The following is a 12,060-nucleotide window of genomic DNA, read 5'->3' as shown; positions in this document are numbered from 1 at the left end:
CCTGCATATCTACAGAGAACCCGTTAGAGACATAATTAGAAACCTCATCAGACACATAGGCTAACTGGTGAGCATACTGCTTGGAATCCATAATACATGGTTCAAATAGTTTGAGACCACTTAGACCAGGGGTCTTCAAACTTGACCCTCCAGCTGCTGTGGAACTATACATCCCAGCATGCACTGCCACCTTTTTGATATAACAGCATGCTAAAACTATGTGCAGTGCATGCTGGGATGTGTAGTTCCACAGCATCTGGAGGGCCAACTTTGAAGACCCCTGACTTAGACTGTCATGTAATCTTCTTACAAATACAACATTCTCTTTCTTTTTCTCCTCCTTTGTCTCTCCTTCCTGTACTACGGTACCCTTCCACCTGCCCTCTTTTATATCATTATTTGATTTTAGACATGTTAGCTCTATTTAGAAGTCATCTTTTATTAATAAACTGTATATTGATTGTATTTGCATAATGTCTATATCAATGTATCATGCATCTGGTTATGTTATGCCAGACCTACTTGTCCCTCTGTTCTTTTGTCTGTAATCTATCCCCAATCCCACTTGTTTTTCTTTGCCCAGAACTCCTTTTTTTCATTACCAGAAACTCTTTACAACTGATGTTACAGTCCATAAGCCATCATAAGCTCACAATTACTTCTTTTCACACTGCTTATGTTAATTGTTAATAGAAGTGTGTTAAGTCTAGGGAAATAGACATTCCAAACTAATGATTTCATGTGACAAATACCTGGGCTGCCCTGGGAATCCCACAGCATATGGAAAGTAGACTCAGGACAGATCGCTTAATTGCAGAAAAATCATAGTCGTTCTAGGAACGCATTGTTCTGCTTTTTACTAGTGGTTATTATAATAAATAGGGAAACTGCTCCATTAGTAAATATTACTTGTTCAAATATCTTTATGCTATCGGACTTTGTTGTTCCTCAAATTTGCATGCCTGGGACAGCTGCCTCATTATAGGATAGTAGACAGCTTAACCAGTAATGACTGAATGCAGTCTAGTTCTGAAAAGAAGCCAATGTGTATGACTGTCCCATTGCCAATAATATGGGGACAAGCATTACCCCTTCAGTGCCCCCCAGGATACAATGGTACCTAACAATCTCATTTCCAACCATGTGGACATTTCATGCCAGAGCTATTATATACAAGATGGCACGCACAAGTATATGTTACTGTAAGTTAGCACACAAGCATAAATACCAGGCTGTCATTTCTCACCAGTGTCAGAACAATTATGTGTCAATATTTAATCTATTAAAGCAGACTAAAAAGTACATATTATTTAATAATCTGTGACACAGAAAGAACATTTCATAGGTTATTAAACATATTTTTATAAATAAAGGCATCTGTAAACTATACAATAATAAGTACATTCTGAAATGTTTGGGGTGAAATGTGATATAAATGTTTCAAACAAGCTCATTATTTGGTGTAAAATGATATAAGCTGCTAATTATACAAAACTACTGTAGGATGAGAAGTTTAGAGGGGTTTGTAGTAGACTTGTGGCAGCTGTTTTCCCTGAGCAGGTCCCTGAAGTGCTGATCTGCCTGTGCCTAAGTTTCCTTTCCAGTGATCAGATGAACCGGCTGGCATTCCTGACAGTTCATGAGCAATTTCTAACATTGTTCCTATTCCTGCTTATTTTCTGTAGGGGTTTGTACCCTATGCTCCTGTCAATAAAGTCACTTGCGCCTTCCTTCACTTTTAAAGGACATCTGTCATTCTTTTCCTTTTGTCCTTTTTGTCCAATGACACAGGGCTAATTGTGCAACTGTGATAGCTTTAATGTTTTACAATATTCCAATTTTAGAATATCCTGCTAAGAAACCTGAGTTAATGTTTGCTTTTATTTTTACGTATATACGCATAAGCTAAAAAGATCTCAATCAGTGTTGATGTAGATTTATATTAACAAGTGATTTGTGGCTGTATTTTTAGTTTGCTGTAGTACACTATGGTCTTGTGTGTGCCTTGCAGAACACTTGAGTACAACATTTTAATTGGTATTAGTTACCACATCTTCAGAAACTATGTATTAGGAGTCATTCTTTATTTGCTCTGTAATGCCCAAGCCTCACTTATAATATGAAGTCTGGTTTTCTCAGATATTTGTACTCATGGCCATGGCATTAATAAGAGATTTTGAGGCTGAGGAAATGGTAAAGCATTCCACACATACAATTATTGCATCTAAATAGATACATTGAAGCCAAAACTACCAGATCAACTTTGTGAGTCCATTTTGGGGCTATTCTATAACTACAGAGTCACATTTACAACTGTCAAATAGTATTAACTTCCCACAATTTAATTATTTACCAGTTTCCAGGTATACATATACTGGCATATTAATGTTAAGATAGTTAATATAAATTGTATATTGTGAATATAGTTCAATAATTATTAATACTAATAAGAAAGCAATACTATTTTATATAGACAGAATTTTTCATGTAGCTAAATTCTGCCTATGTCATTGACTCGCACAAAGACGATTTGCATCAGAGTGCATTGTTTCCAAATGGGTCACACATACAGTATAGATGACGGCATGATGGAGTTTATTGCCCATATGAGGCTATTTAATTCAAGGAAATATATATATGCGCTGGAAATCAAATCGCTTCGGTAGTGTGTCTAGCTATTCTTCCTAAAGGCAGAAAGTGTTATGGCACTCCTTCTCATCTCTTATGCTAACAACCACAGGTATTTATGAATTGAGTGCTTTTGAAAAAAAACTAAAAATAATATTTTTCAATTATTTCAAATTAACAAGGTATATTCCATATATTTATAATCTTGCATGAAGAATACTTGAATTTTTCCCAATAATTACCTTAATTTTGCTGCCTGAGAAAACTGTATCAGATTACTTTAATACAGGCACACAAATGAAGCAGAAAATATACATAATACTATCAGGGGCACACAGATAACTGGAAGCAGCCAACCACAAAAAGGGGATAGGCTGCTGACCCTTTAAATGCAGAACTGCTGAAGCATTGTGTATGAGCTCATGAGCACTGTGCATATCAGTTTTGTAATCAGATTCTGTTACACACACATATATATATATATATATATATATATACACACACACACACATACTCACACACACGCACATACTTACACACATATATATTTACTAGTATGCGTGTGAAACATAACCGGCTAAACCATGCCCTATTATGGTTTTTGGGGATTTTTTTATTGTAACATTTCGCTAATTTGTAAGTGTGATGATATATTTGGCCATGGACTCTGAAGCAAAAATGGACCATTTTCAGGGGGTATTGCAAGCTGAGCCCCTAAAGATGATAATGCACTGTTACTCCGCCTCACTGTCTCCCAGCCTCCCGCCAATCAGCAGCTGCCGGCAGCTCTCGTGGAAAGCAGAGAAACGAGGCGTTGCTTTCGAGGTGCAAACACAGTGCTGATTGGCTGGGAGTTGCAAGCCTGGAATCGACATGTTAATATATTTGGTCATGGACTCTGAAGCAAAATGGACCGTTTCCAGGGGGTATTGCAAGCTGAGCCACTATAGATGTAAATGATAATGCACTGTTACTCCGCCTCACCATTTCTCAGCCTGCCGCCAATCAGCGGCTGCTGGCAACTGTCGTGGAAAGCACAGAAAATAGGCGTTGCTTTCTCGGTGCAAACTCGGTGCAGATTGGCTGGGATTTGCAAGCCTGGAATCGATGTCTTTGAGAAAGTAGGTGAGGGAAGAGCGCCCACTATGGCAGCAGCCTAATGTGTTGTGCTGCCAGTGCACCCTCCTCATTATGTAATAGCTACGTCACACAGCCACACGGCCAATCAGGAGCCGAACTGGGCAGAATGTATACAGTGTCCACACATGGCTTGGGCGCTGGGTCCATGTGAGAGCACAGACCACCAGCAGTGCATGAGAACAGCAGCCGGTGGCGGTCACCCATTTCCCGCTTCCCCTGAGTCACTGTGCCGGCTCTGTGTTCTGGTAGCTATACTAAAGGATTTATTATGGTTTTTGTGAATTTTTTTTTCCATTCAATTTTATACAGTTTTATTCCACATTCTGTAATTTATTGCTGATTGAAATTTATCGCAAAACAATCACATTAATATCTTAATTAGTCTTTGAGATATTCAAATTCAAAGAGCGTTCCGGACACAGGGACTAAGCAAATTATATATATAAGATATTAATTTATTTATACGACAACCAGCACCATGTGAAACAGTTTTAAGCGGCATGCTCAACTGAAATAAGATAAGAGCACAGGGGGCATGAGCTCCGACTTTTAGAGTCACGGGGCTCCCTCTCTAAGATAGCCCCCGCCACAGACTGGATCAGTTGTACCATTCTAAGGGGTACACAGTATTTATCACAATCTTCATTTTTAATGCAGATATGATAAATATTTTTGTTTAATTCGCAAAGTGAAGATGAATATATTCACGCAAATTTACTAAAACCCTCTTGCCAGGAAACAGGCTCTAATAAAAGCCCATCCTGGTGAAAAGCTGGGAGCAGTGTGATAGTGTAAAGCTATTACACTTCTTCCTGGTTCGAATCCCCGGCGCACACTGTGTATGCAAGGCCTCCGGCCAGGGCCGTCTCTTCCATTGGGCTTTTAGGGCAGTTGCCCAAGGGCCCGAAACTTCAAGAGGCCCTCCAGCCCCTTGAAGCTTCGGGCCAGTTAGTGTATATATATATATATATATATATATATAAATATATATATATTTTTTTTAAAGCACTGTGTCTGATCCGCCAGCCCCCCGTCCCGTGACGAGTGACCCCTTCTTCCCCTGGTACGCAGCTGAGTAGAGTGCCACATAGTGGAGGGCGCCTCGGCTGTGATCATGCTGCACCGCGTGTGTAGTGCTAACCGGATGGAGTTCGGTCAGCACTACAGTGACAAACACACAGCCGCCGGCACCGGCAGCAGTGTGTTTGTTTTAATTAGCAGCCAATGAGAGTCTGTCAGACTCTCATTGGCTGCTGCGCCCACTGCTGGAGCCAGGCTGGAGCTCACTCATGAGCTCCATCTTCCGGCTCCCGCAGTGGGTAATGGGAAATACATCATGATGCCTCACCCATAATGCAGAGCGGGCCTGCCCGGGAGGACGGACGGAGGAGCGGATGGCGGGAGCAGCAGCCAGAGCGGGGAATCAGGTAAGTGTTTTTTTATTTATTTTTATTACGTGTGTGTCTACTGGGGGCACTACAAGGGGGGACTACTACTAGGGGAACTACAAGTGGGGACTACTACTAGGGGTACTACAAGGGGAGGGGACTACTACTAGGGGCACTGCATAGGGGGGGACTACCACTGGGGGCACTGCATCGGGAGACCACTACTGGGGGCTCTATATAAAGGGCAATACTGAAGGTACTGCATAGGGGGGGGACTACAACTGGGGCCACTATTTAAAGGGCACTGCGTATGGGGTAGCACTATTTGGGGCACTGCATGGGGGGACTACTACTGGGGGCACTATATAAAGGCCACTGCATAGGGGGTACCACTACTGGGGGCACTGCATAGGGGGGACTAACACTGGGGGCACTATATAAGGGGCTTACTACTGTGGGCACAATGGGTGGGTAGGGGCCCAAGTGCATTGCTTTGCCCAGGACCCACACTGCTGTTAAGACTGCCCTACCTCCGGCTCCTTCCCCGAAAAGTTAGTAGCCTGTGGGCTACTATAGACTAATGCCATCTGGAGATGGTGTTATCCTATTGGAGCCAAGTTCTGAAATCAAAGGGAAATCAGACAGTTTTGCAGCCCCCGTAGAAACCTGGGGGGCTGCAGCTGCTGTTGGACAAGGAGGGCCCGAAGAATAAATTGGAAATATCTGCTGCTGTCCCCTCTTCATACATTCGGGGGATCCTTAATATTTATGTGTATCCCCAGAAAACTGCTGTTTTGGGGGAATATCACACAAATATTATTTGATAAATAGGCCCCTAACACTGTAGAAGACTGTGCTTGCTCAGTGTGTAGACACAGACAGCACCTACAGCAGGGAAGCAGGGGCAGCACAACCGGGAGCCTGAAGTAGCACTGGCTGTGACAATACAGACACTGTGAGGGACAGTGAAAAGTGAGTAAGTTAGTAATTAATATAACATTTTATGACCACAAAGCAATGCATTTTCAACGCATTGTTGAAAATTGATTACTGTATATGTAAAAGATGGCAGAATACACATGTTGAGATCAAATTTTTATTTTGCATATTCCATCTTATAGAATATTTACAGTTGTTATAGTATATATAGAACAATCCCACAGAGCTTAACTACATTTTAGCTGCTACACTGTTACCAAATGGTTGTAAGTACCTGAAATAGAGGGTTAAATTGAATTAAAAAAAAATGTAAACTCATCTGAAACAACTAAATTAAATGTGGTGATCTTAGTTATTTAGAAGAGTGGAAGTACCAACAGACTGGAAACATTCCAGTGGAACAATATCAGCAGAGATGGAATTTGATAGATAGCAGCAGGTATTGAAGTCATATTCAAGACATTGTTAAGGAGGCTTTCCAAAAAGTATAGACTGAATACATACAGTTTGTCCTACACAAATTAAAGTGTTCAAACATTCTACAAGCAGGGCTGTAAGATTTTACACATTCCAAATTCCAAGATCTGTAATTTGAGCCACTGATAAAAAGTATTTACCTGTACACATGGCTAATTACAAATTGTTATCTCTGAAAAAGTAATGATATAATAATTAATCTTAACCACATCATCTGGAGAGTTTCCCATTTTACTGACAAAGGGCCTGATTCAGCAAGGAATGCAGTTGCTAATACGCACGCAATCGGCCGATTGTTGCTTACTACACATGTGCATGCATCACAGTGCGCGTGCTAGCTATTGCAATCGGGACTGTGATCGCTTGTGCAAGTGTGCGTGAGGCTGCGATGGTATGCGATTGTACTGATGGTTTTGCAGTCTTGCTAAACATTATGGATGTTTGGTAAGTAAAGTGGGCGTCCTTATGTAGTGCTGCGAGGGAATTGCGATCGCAATGGATTAGCATACTATCGCAGTTGAACTGCATGCGTAATCACTATTGCATACACAGTTGTGTAATGTAGTGGATCAGGCGCCCAAAGGCAATTGTTTATGCTTGGGGTGCAGCTGTTATATTGGAAATAACTTTATTTTTTGTTTACCAAAGTAAATATTTCATTACTGTAATTTAATTAGGAAAGATAGTAACGTCTTGATTAAACCATCATATAGGAAAAATATTGTCAAAATTAGGGAACTTTTACAATATTCAACTTTTCTGGAAATTAGTACAAGTCCAATAATACCCATTTTCCACCGAAATGCCGGGTCTGACCTGGAGTTGGAACAGAGGGCCTGATTCAGACCCGCTCGCGAGTGCTATGCGCTTGCATGCGGGTCGGAGCAGGCTCTGTCGTGCGCATGCGCGAGACCCAGATAGCGACGGGCAAGCCGTTGCTCCAGGTCTCGTACCAAAGGGGGCGTGCCATCGATGTTGAGTGACAGCACACCCCCTTTGGTGGGCGGGCCGGGGGCGTGGCTGGCCAGACGGAGGCGTTCCCATGGGAACGCCTACCGTCTGGGGCCGGCCCCACTGACATCACACAGTGGGAGTGCTTTCGGCTCTGGTAGAACCGAATGCACTTTAGGGCTTGCGGCAACGAGACCCTACCACAAGGGTCTCGTCGCAAGCCCGATGGTCATGATGGTTTTGACCATCGCGACCATCTTCCTGGCCACTTGCTACAGCTGTGGGTGGTCACCCACAGCTATGCAAGTGGCCATGGGGCCGCTTTAAAAAAAAGAAGGCCAGCCCTGATTCAGAGCGAGCGCTCTGTCAGAGCATCCGGCTCTGAATCAGGCCCAGAGTTCCTATCCGTATCAGACCCGGAATTTAGCCGGCACCGACTCGGGATATTCTCGAGTTGGCACCACTCACACCAGTCGGGTCTGCATAGACCCGGCTTTCCCGGCATGAATGTGGACGCTTGAAGATGACGTCATCTCCAAGCACCACTGAAGCCGGACCAATCGGCTGGCTTGCAGCGCACTCCAGGTCATCGTGACCCGGAGTGCGCTGTTCTCACAGCAGGGTTTCACGGGCTATGCCCGTGTTAAACCCTGTTATTTACCTGGGTTGGATTGCTGGGTCACTCGACCCAGCGATCCAACTCTCTCCCCTTTTACACCAGGGAGCTGCCCGGGTAAAGCCTGCAATAACCCGGGTTTTAACTCTGGTGTAAAAGGGGTATAATTTACCCAACACATTACAAGCAAACATTCAGAATATTTGCATAATTACATAACATATGTGGAATCAATGTCAAATTTAAATGAATGTTTGGGCAGTAAATAAAACTATTAATAATTAAAAAATTAATAAATAACTTATTATTATTATTATTATTAATAATAATAATAATCACTTCTGTAACTGCTGGATTGTTAGAGGAGTTTCTCTTTTAGCAGCACCAAACCTAGGAGAGCAATATAAATAATATAGCAGTCCAGGGAATCCCAGCTACTGATTCACTTAAAATGGGACGTGGTCAGCAAATGGTTAACAATCATCTTATAAACAAAAAATAAATTATGCTTACTCATTTATTGTATTTTTAACATATTAAGGTGCATTTTGTATAGAAAAAAAATTAAGCTTTAAGTTGGACACTCAGAAGAGCCCCATACCTACAGTGTACACAGAAACATATCCATATCTTGTGCTTAGGTGAGAATAGGGCATCACAGAAAAGCAGGTTACATTCTGGGGTGTATGTGTGATAAATATAAATCCCTAGTATCACTTGCAACAACAGAAATGGTGCTGTCACTCTTGGTGTAGAATAAGCACACTGTGTCATTTTTAGAAACCTCTAGTACAATAATTATAAAGATTGGGCATAATATTGGGCATTTTTACTATTATCTTTCAGCAGCTGTTATTTTACACAGTTTGTCTCTTCGCATATACTGTACTTGTATATGTACCACAATAGACATGAGTAGGTGACATTCAACAGAACTGAACTATGTTAAACTGAGTAGACAGGTGTGATTTTATCACTAGGTAATAAATGGCTGAGTTGATGGCTAATATATGCAATATAAGGTCAACCTCTTGCACTCCCTTACGAAATATATATATATATATATATATATATATATACGCATGTGTATATATATATATATATATATATATATATATGTGTGTGTGTATGTATGTATAGAGTGTGTGTGTGACAGAGAGTTTTGCATATATACCCACCACACACATAGAAATTGCCCAAGTGATTAAATCACACCTGTCTCCTCTGTTAAGTTTATGGGAAAGTGTCACATATTCGTGTTTCGACCTTGAGACCAATTTGATCACATTATAACACCACAACATGCTGCAGCACACTAATTCCATACTAATGAGCTGAGCAAAATTGTTAAAAACGCTGCAATTATTTTATAAACGGGTCCCTAGAACATCCTACCCAGCTGATTATCACAGATCGCCCAGATATTGAAAACGTGCTTTATCTCCATTACCCCAGCATCATAAAATCACATTATTCTTCATTATGTTATCAGGTATTTATAGCATGCACACATGGGACATCTGATATAGTGTATTAGGTAAGTTATGTGACTTTAGATGGATTGCTTACACTTATATTTCCCTATCCTCTGTGAATCATGTCAGTACAGGATGGGCTGTGGTGACCTAGGAGCCTGGTTTCTGATTTCTGGAAACTTTGTCTCAGATTGTTTTAGTAGTCTGATATGGGACAGACAGGGCTCTCCGGGTCCTGTGCCATCACATAATGCTCTCATTAGCGATCACCATTCTGCCCTCCCCCTCCACACTCCCTTCTCAGCATAAGCAAGAACCCTGCTGACATTGGTACTGTACGCTTTCCCTTAGTATATCTAGATATGTAACTGACATGGGCACTGCCACAACACTTGTTGCAGCACCAAACAACTGTTTCAAGTGGCTCCAACAAATAAAAGGTCACTACAATTGTCAGGCTCGTCCAAATTAACATTAACTTAAACGCTTAAAGAGTTAACTGAAGGCTGAATGGAGAATGTGTTGGCTGTTGCAGCACATCAATGAATAGTGATTAGCACGTGAAGAGGATGGAAAATAGCCAAACATTTGGGAAATGTGACATAGAGGAGGAACCCATTGGGAGGAAATGATCAACTGGATTTACTCCTGGGACACTATCAAAGGAACAGAAAACCATTAGCATGGCTTGTGATCCCTGAATACTATATGGCTATATTTTTATGATTAGTATCACCAGCCATGACTTTCATTATTTGATGATAAGCCAATATATTTACAAAACACCATCTAAATCAATCAAAAGTACTGATGTATCTATATGTCAGAGATTTCTGCAGCTATCCACATGGCTTCGCAACACAGTGCAGTGGGGGTAATTTGCCTGGCTACAGGTAATCCGGTAATTTGGGGATTTACTTAGTGCTGGTAAAGAAATCAGATGGGTTCTCCTGCCGTGTGCTTCCTGCAGCTAATCACTGCGCTGCCCAACTTCATCTGATGTGAAGCTGAGAGCGGAGACACCGGAGATAAATAGGTGACAGCACATTCTAGCACTGGGCGATGTTAACGCTTTCCTGCATCATTAATCGATTCATTGTGCAAAATAAAAACACAGTTTTCTGATCCCCAATTAAGTTCCATATTCTCATCTCCATCTAGGCCTCCCTAATTACACAACATACTAACTTCCAACTTTAATTAATATCAGCTTCACCAGGAACATTACAAATGCATGTGCCTAAATATTTTATTTCAGTGCTGATGTCACTAATTACTTATTAATGTATACAGTAGCTTCTTTTTATTCATCACTGCTGCATTATAGTGTGGGAGGCAAGATAGCAATGTTCTGTTACTAAAGCTAAACTTTAAAGAGAGACAGAAAAAAAGAACACATAGCTTTCTTAGTACAACGTTCCTATCTGCTAATAGTATCTTACCTTTAATCTTTTGGAATAAATCCCACAGTCAAAATGATACAAAGCTGCAAGTGCTGAACTTAGCTGGATTCAGACTCCCCAAGAGTGTGAGAGGGTAGAAAGAGCTGTGTCCTTATTAGTCTCACAGTGTGATCCTCCCACTCAGTCAGCAGACAGGACAGCCACCAGCACAGATAACCAGCACATTGCACTCGCTTAACAAATTCAGAGCGATTTACCTTTTTAGTAGCAGCTGGATACGTTTAAAATCCCTTCCGAGTGGCAATGCTGTGCAGGCCTTTCTGATATCAGCAGAAGCCAGTCTATTGCTAGCACAAGTATCTGGTATAGCATGAAACTATAAAATGCTGAATACATCCAGCATTTGCATTCATTCACAGTTTAGCCTGCTGTCATTTGGAAAGCCATAAAACGTACCCGTGTGTGTGGCATTAACTTTTAGAGAGAGCTCAGGGGACCAATGGCATTTATTGGTTTCCCATTAAAAAGTCTTTTCCACAGGAGCATACTTTCCCTTACAGTGTAATTTCATCTCAGCTGGGGAATCTGACATCAGTCTAGCAACTGTCTCCCTGGGATATGCCAAACCATACTTCTGCTGCTTTCTGTGACAGGCTGCTCAGGCTGGGATTCGGAGGATCTCTGCCATGGTAGTTAGAATGTTACACACAGTTGTACTGCTTAGTACAGTAGCTGAAGTGTGGACGTACGCCTACATTCAGTAGGTGACCTAGCTAGGGAGTATCTTAATCCCTTTCATGTTCATTGTAGCCTGTACTGCTAGCATTCAATCTGTCATATAAAGTTAGTTGTCACACTAACTGTAGCATTACGTATAATAAAATATAGACAAACATAATTAAAACAAATGTAATAAACTTGTCAAAATATGTTCATAAATACTCAGCATTTCTGCAAATCAACATAATACACAATTTTAAGATAAACCTGTACACAGTAGTAAAATCTGAATTTACCTACCAGTCAATAGGTGCATATTGTGT

The 12,060-nt window shown here is 41.2% G+C and overlaps 1 protein-coding gene across 6 annotated transcripts in view; it reads right to left on the bottom strand.

Moving 5' to 3' along the window:
* COL19A1 (collagen type XIX alpha 1 chain) overlaps positions 1-11,240 on the bottom strand; it is a 762,134-nt gene extending 750,894 nt beyond the window's left edge. For 4 of the 6 annotated variants that reach the window (XM_088471134.1, XM_088471139.1, XM_088471143.1 and 1 more), the window contains exon 1: positions 11,057-11,240. The gene's annotated coding sequence lies outside the window, so the exon portion shown is untranslated. The remainder of the gene's footprint in view (positions 1-11,056) is intronic. The other 2 variants (XR_015878306.1, XM_088471150.1) reach the window with 1 other exon arrangement.
* Between the last annotated feature and the right edge of the window lie 820 nt (positions 11,241-12,060).

Source organism: Taudactylus pleione, unplaced genomic scaffold (genome assembly GCF_031769625.1).
Source record: "Taudactylus pleione unplaced genomic scaffold, aTauple2 ptg000015l, whole genome shotgun sequence".
In the NCBI taxonomy this organism is placed as follows: Eukaryota; Metazoa; Chordata; class Amphibia; order Anura; family Myobatrachidae; genus Taudactylus; species Taudactylus pleione.
Note: the sequence above shows the minus strand (reverse complement) of the source record. Positions and strands in the feature narration are given on the sequence as shown.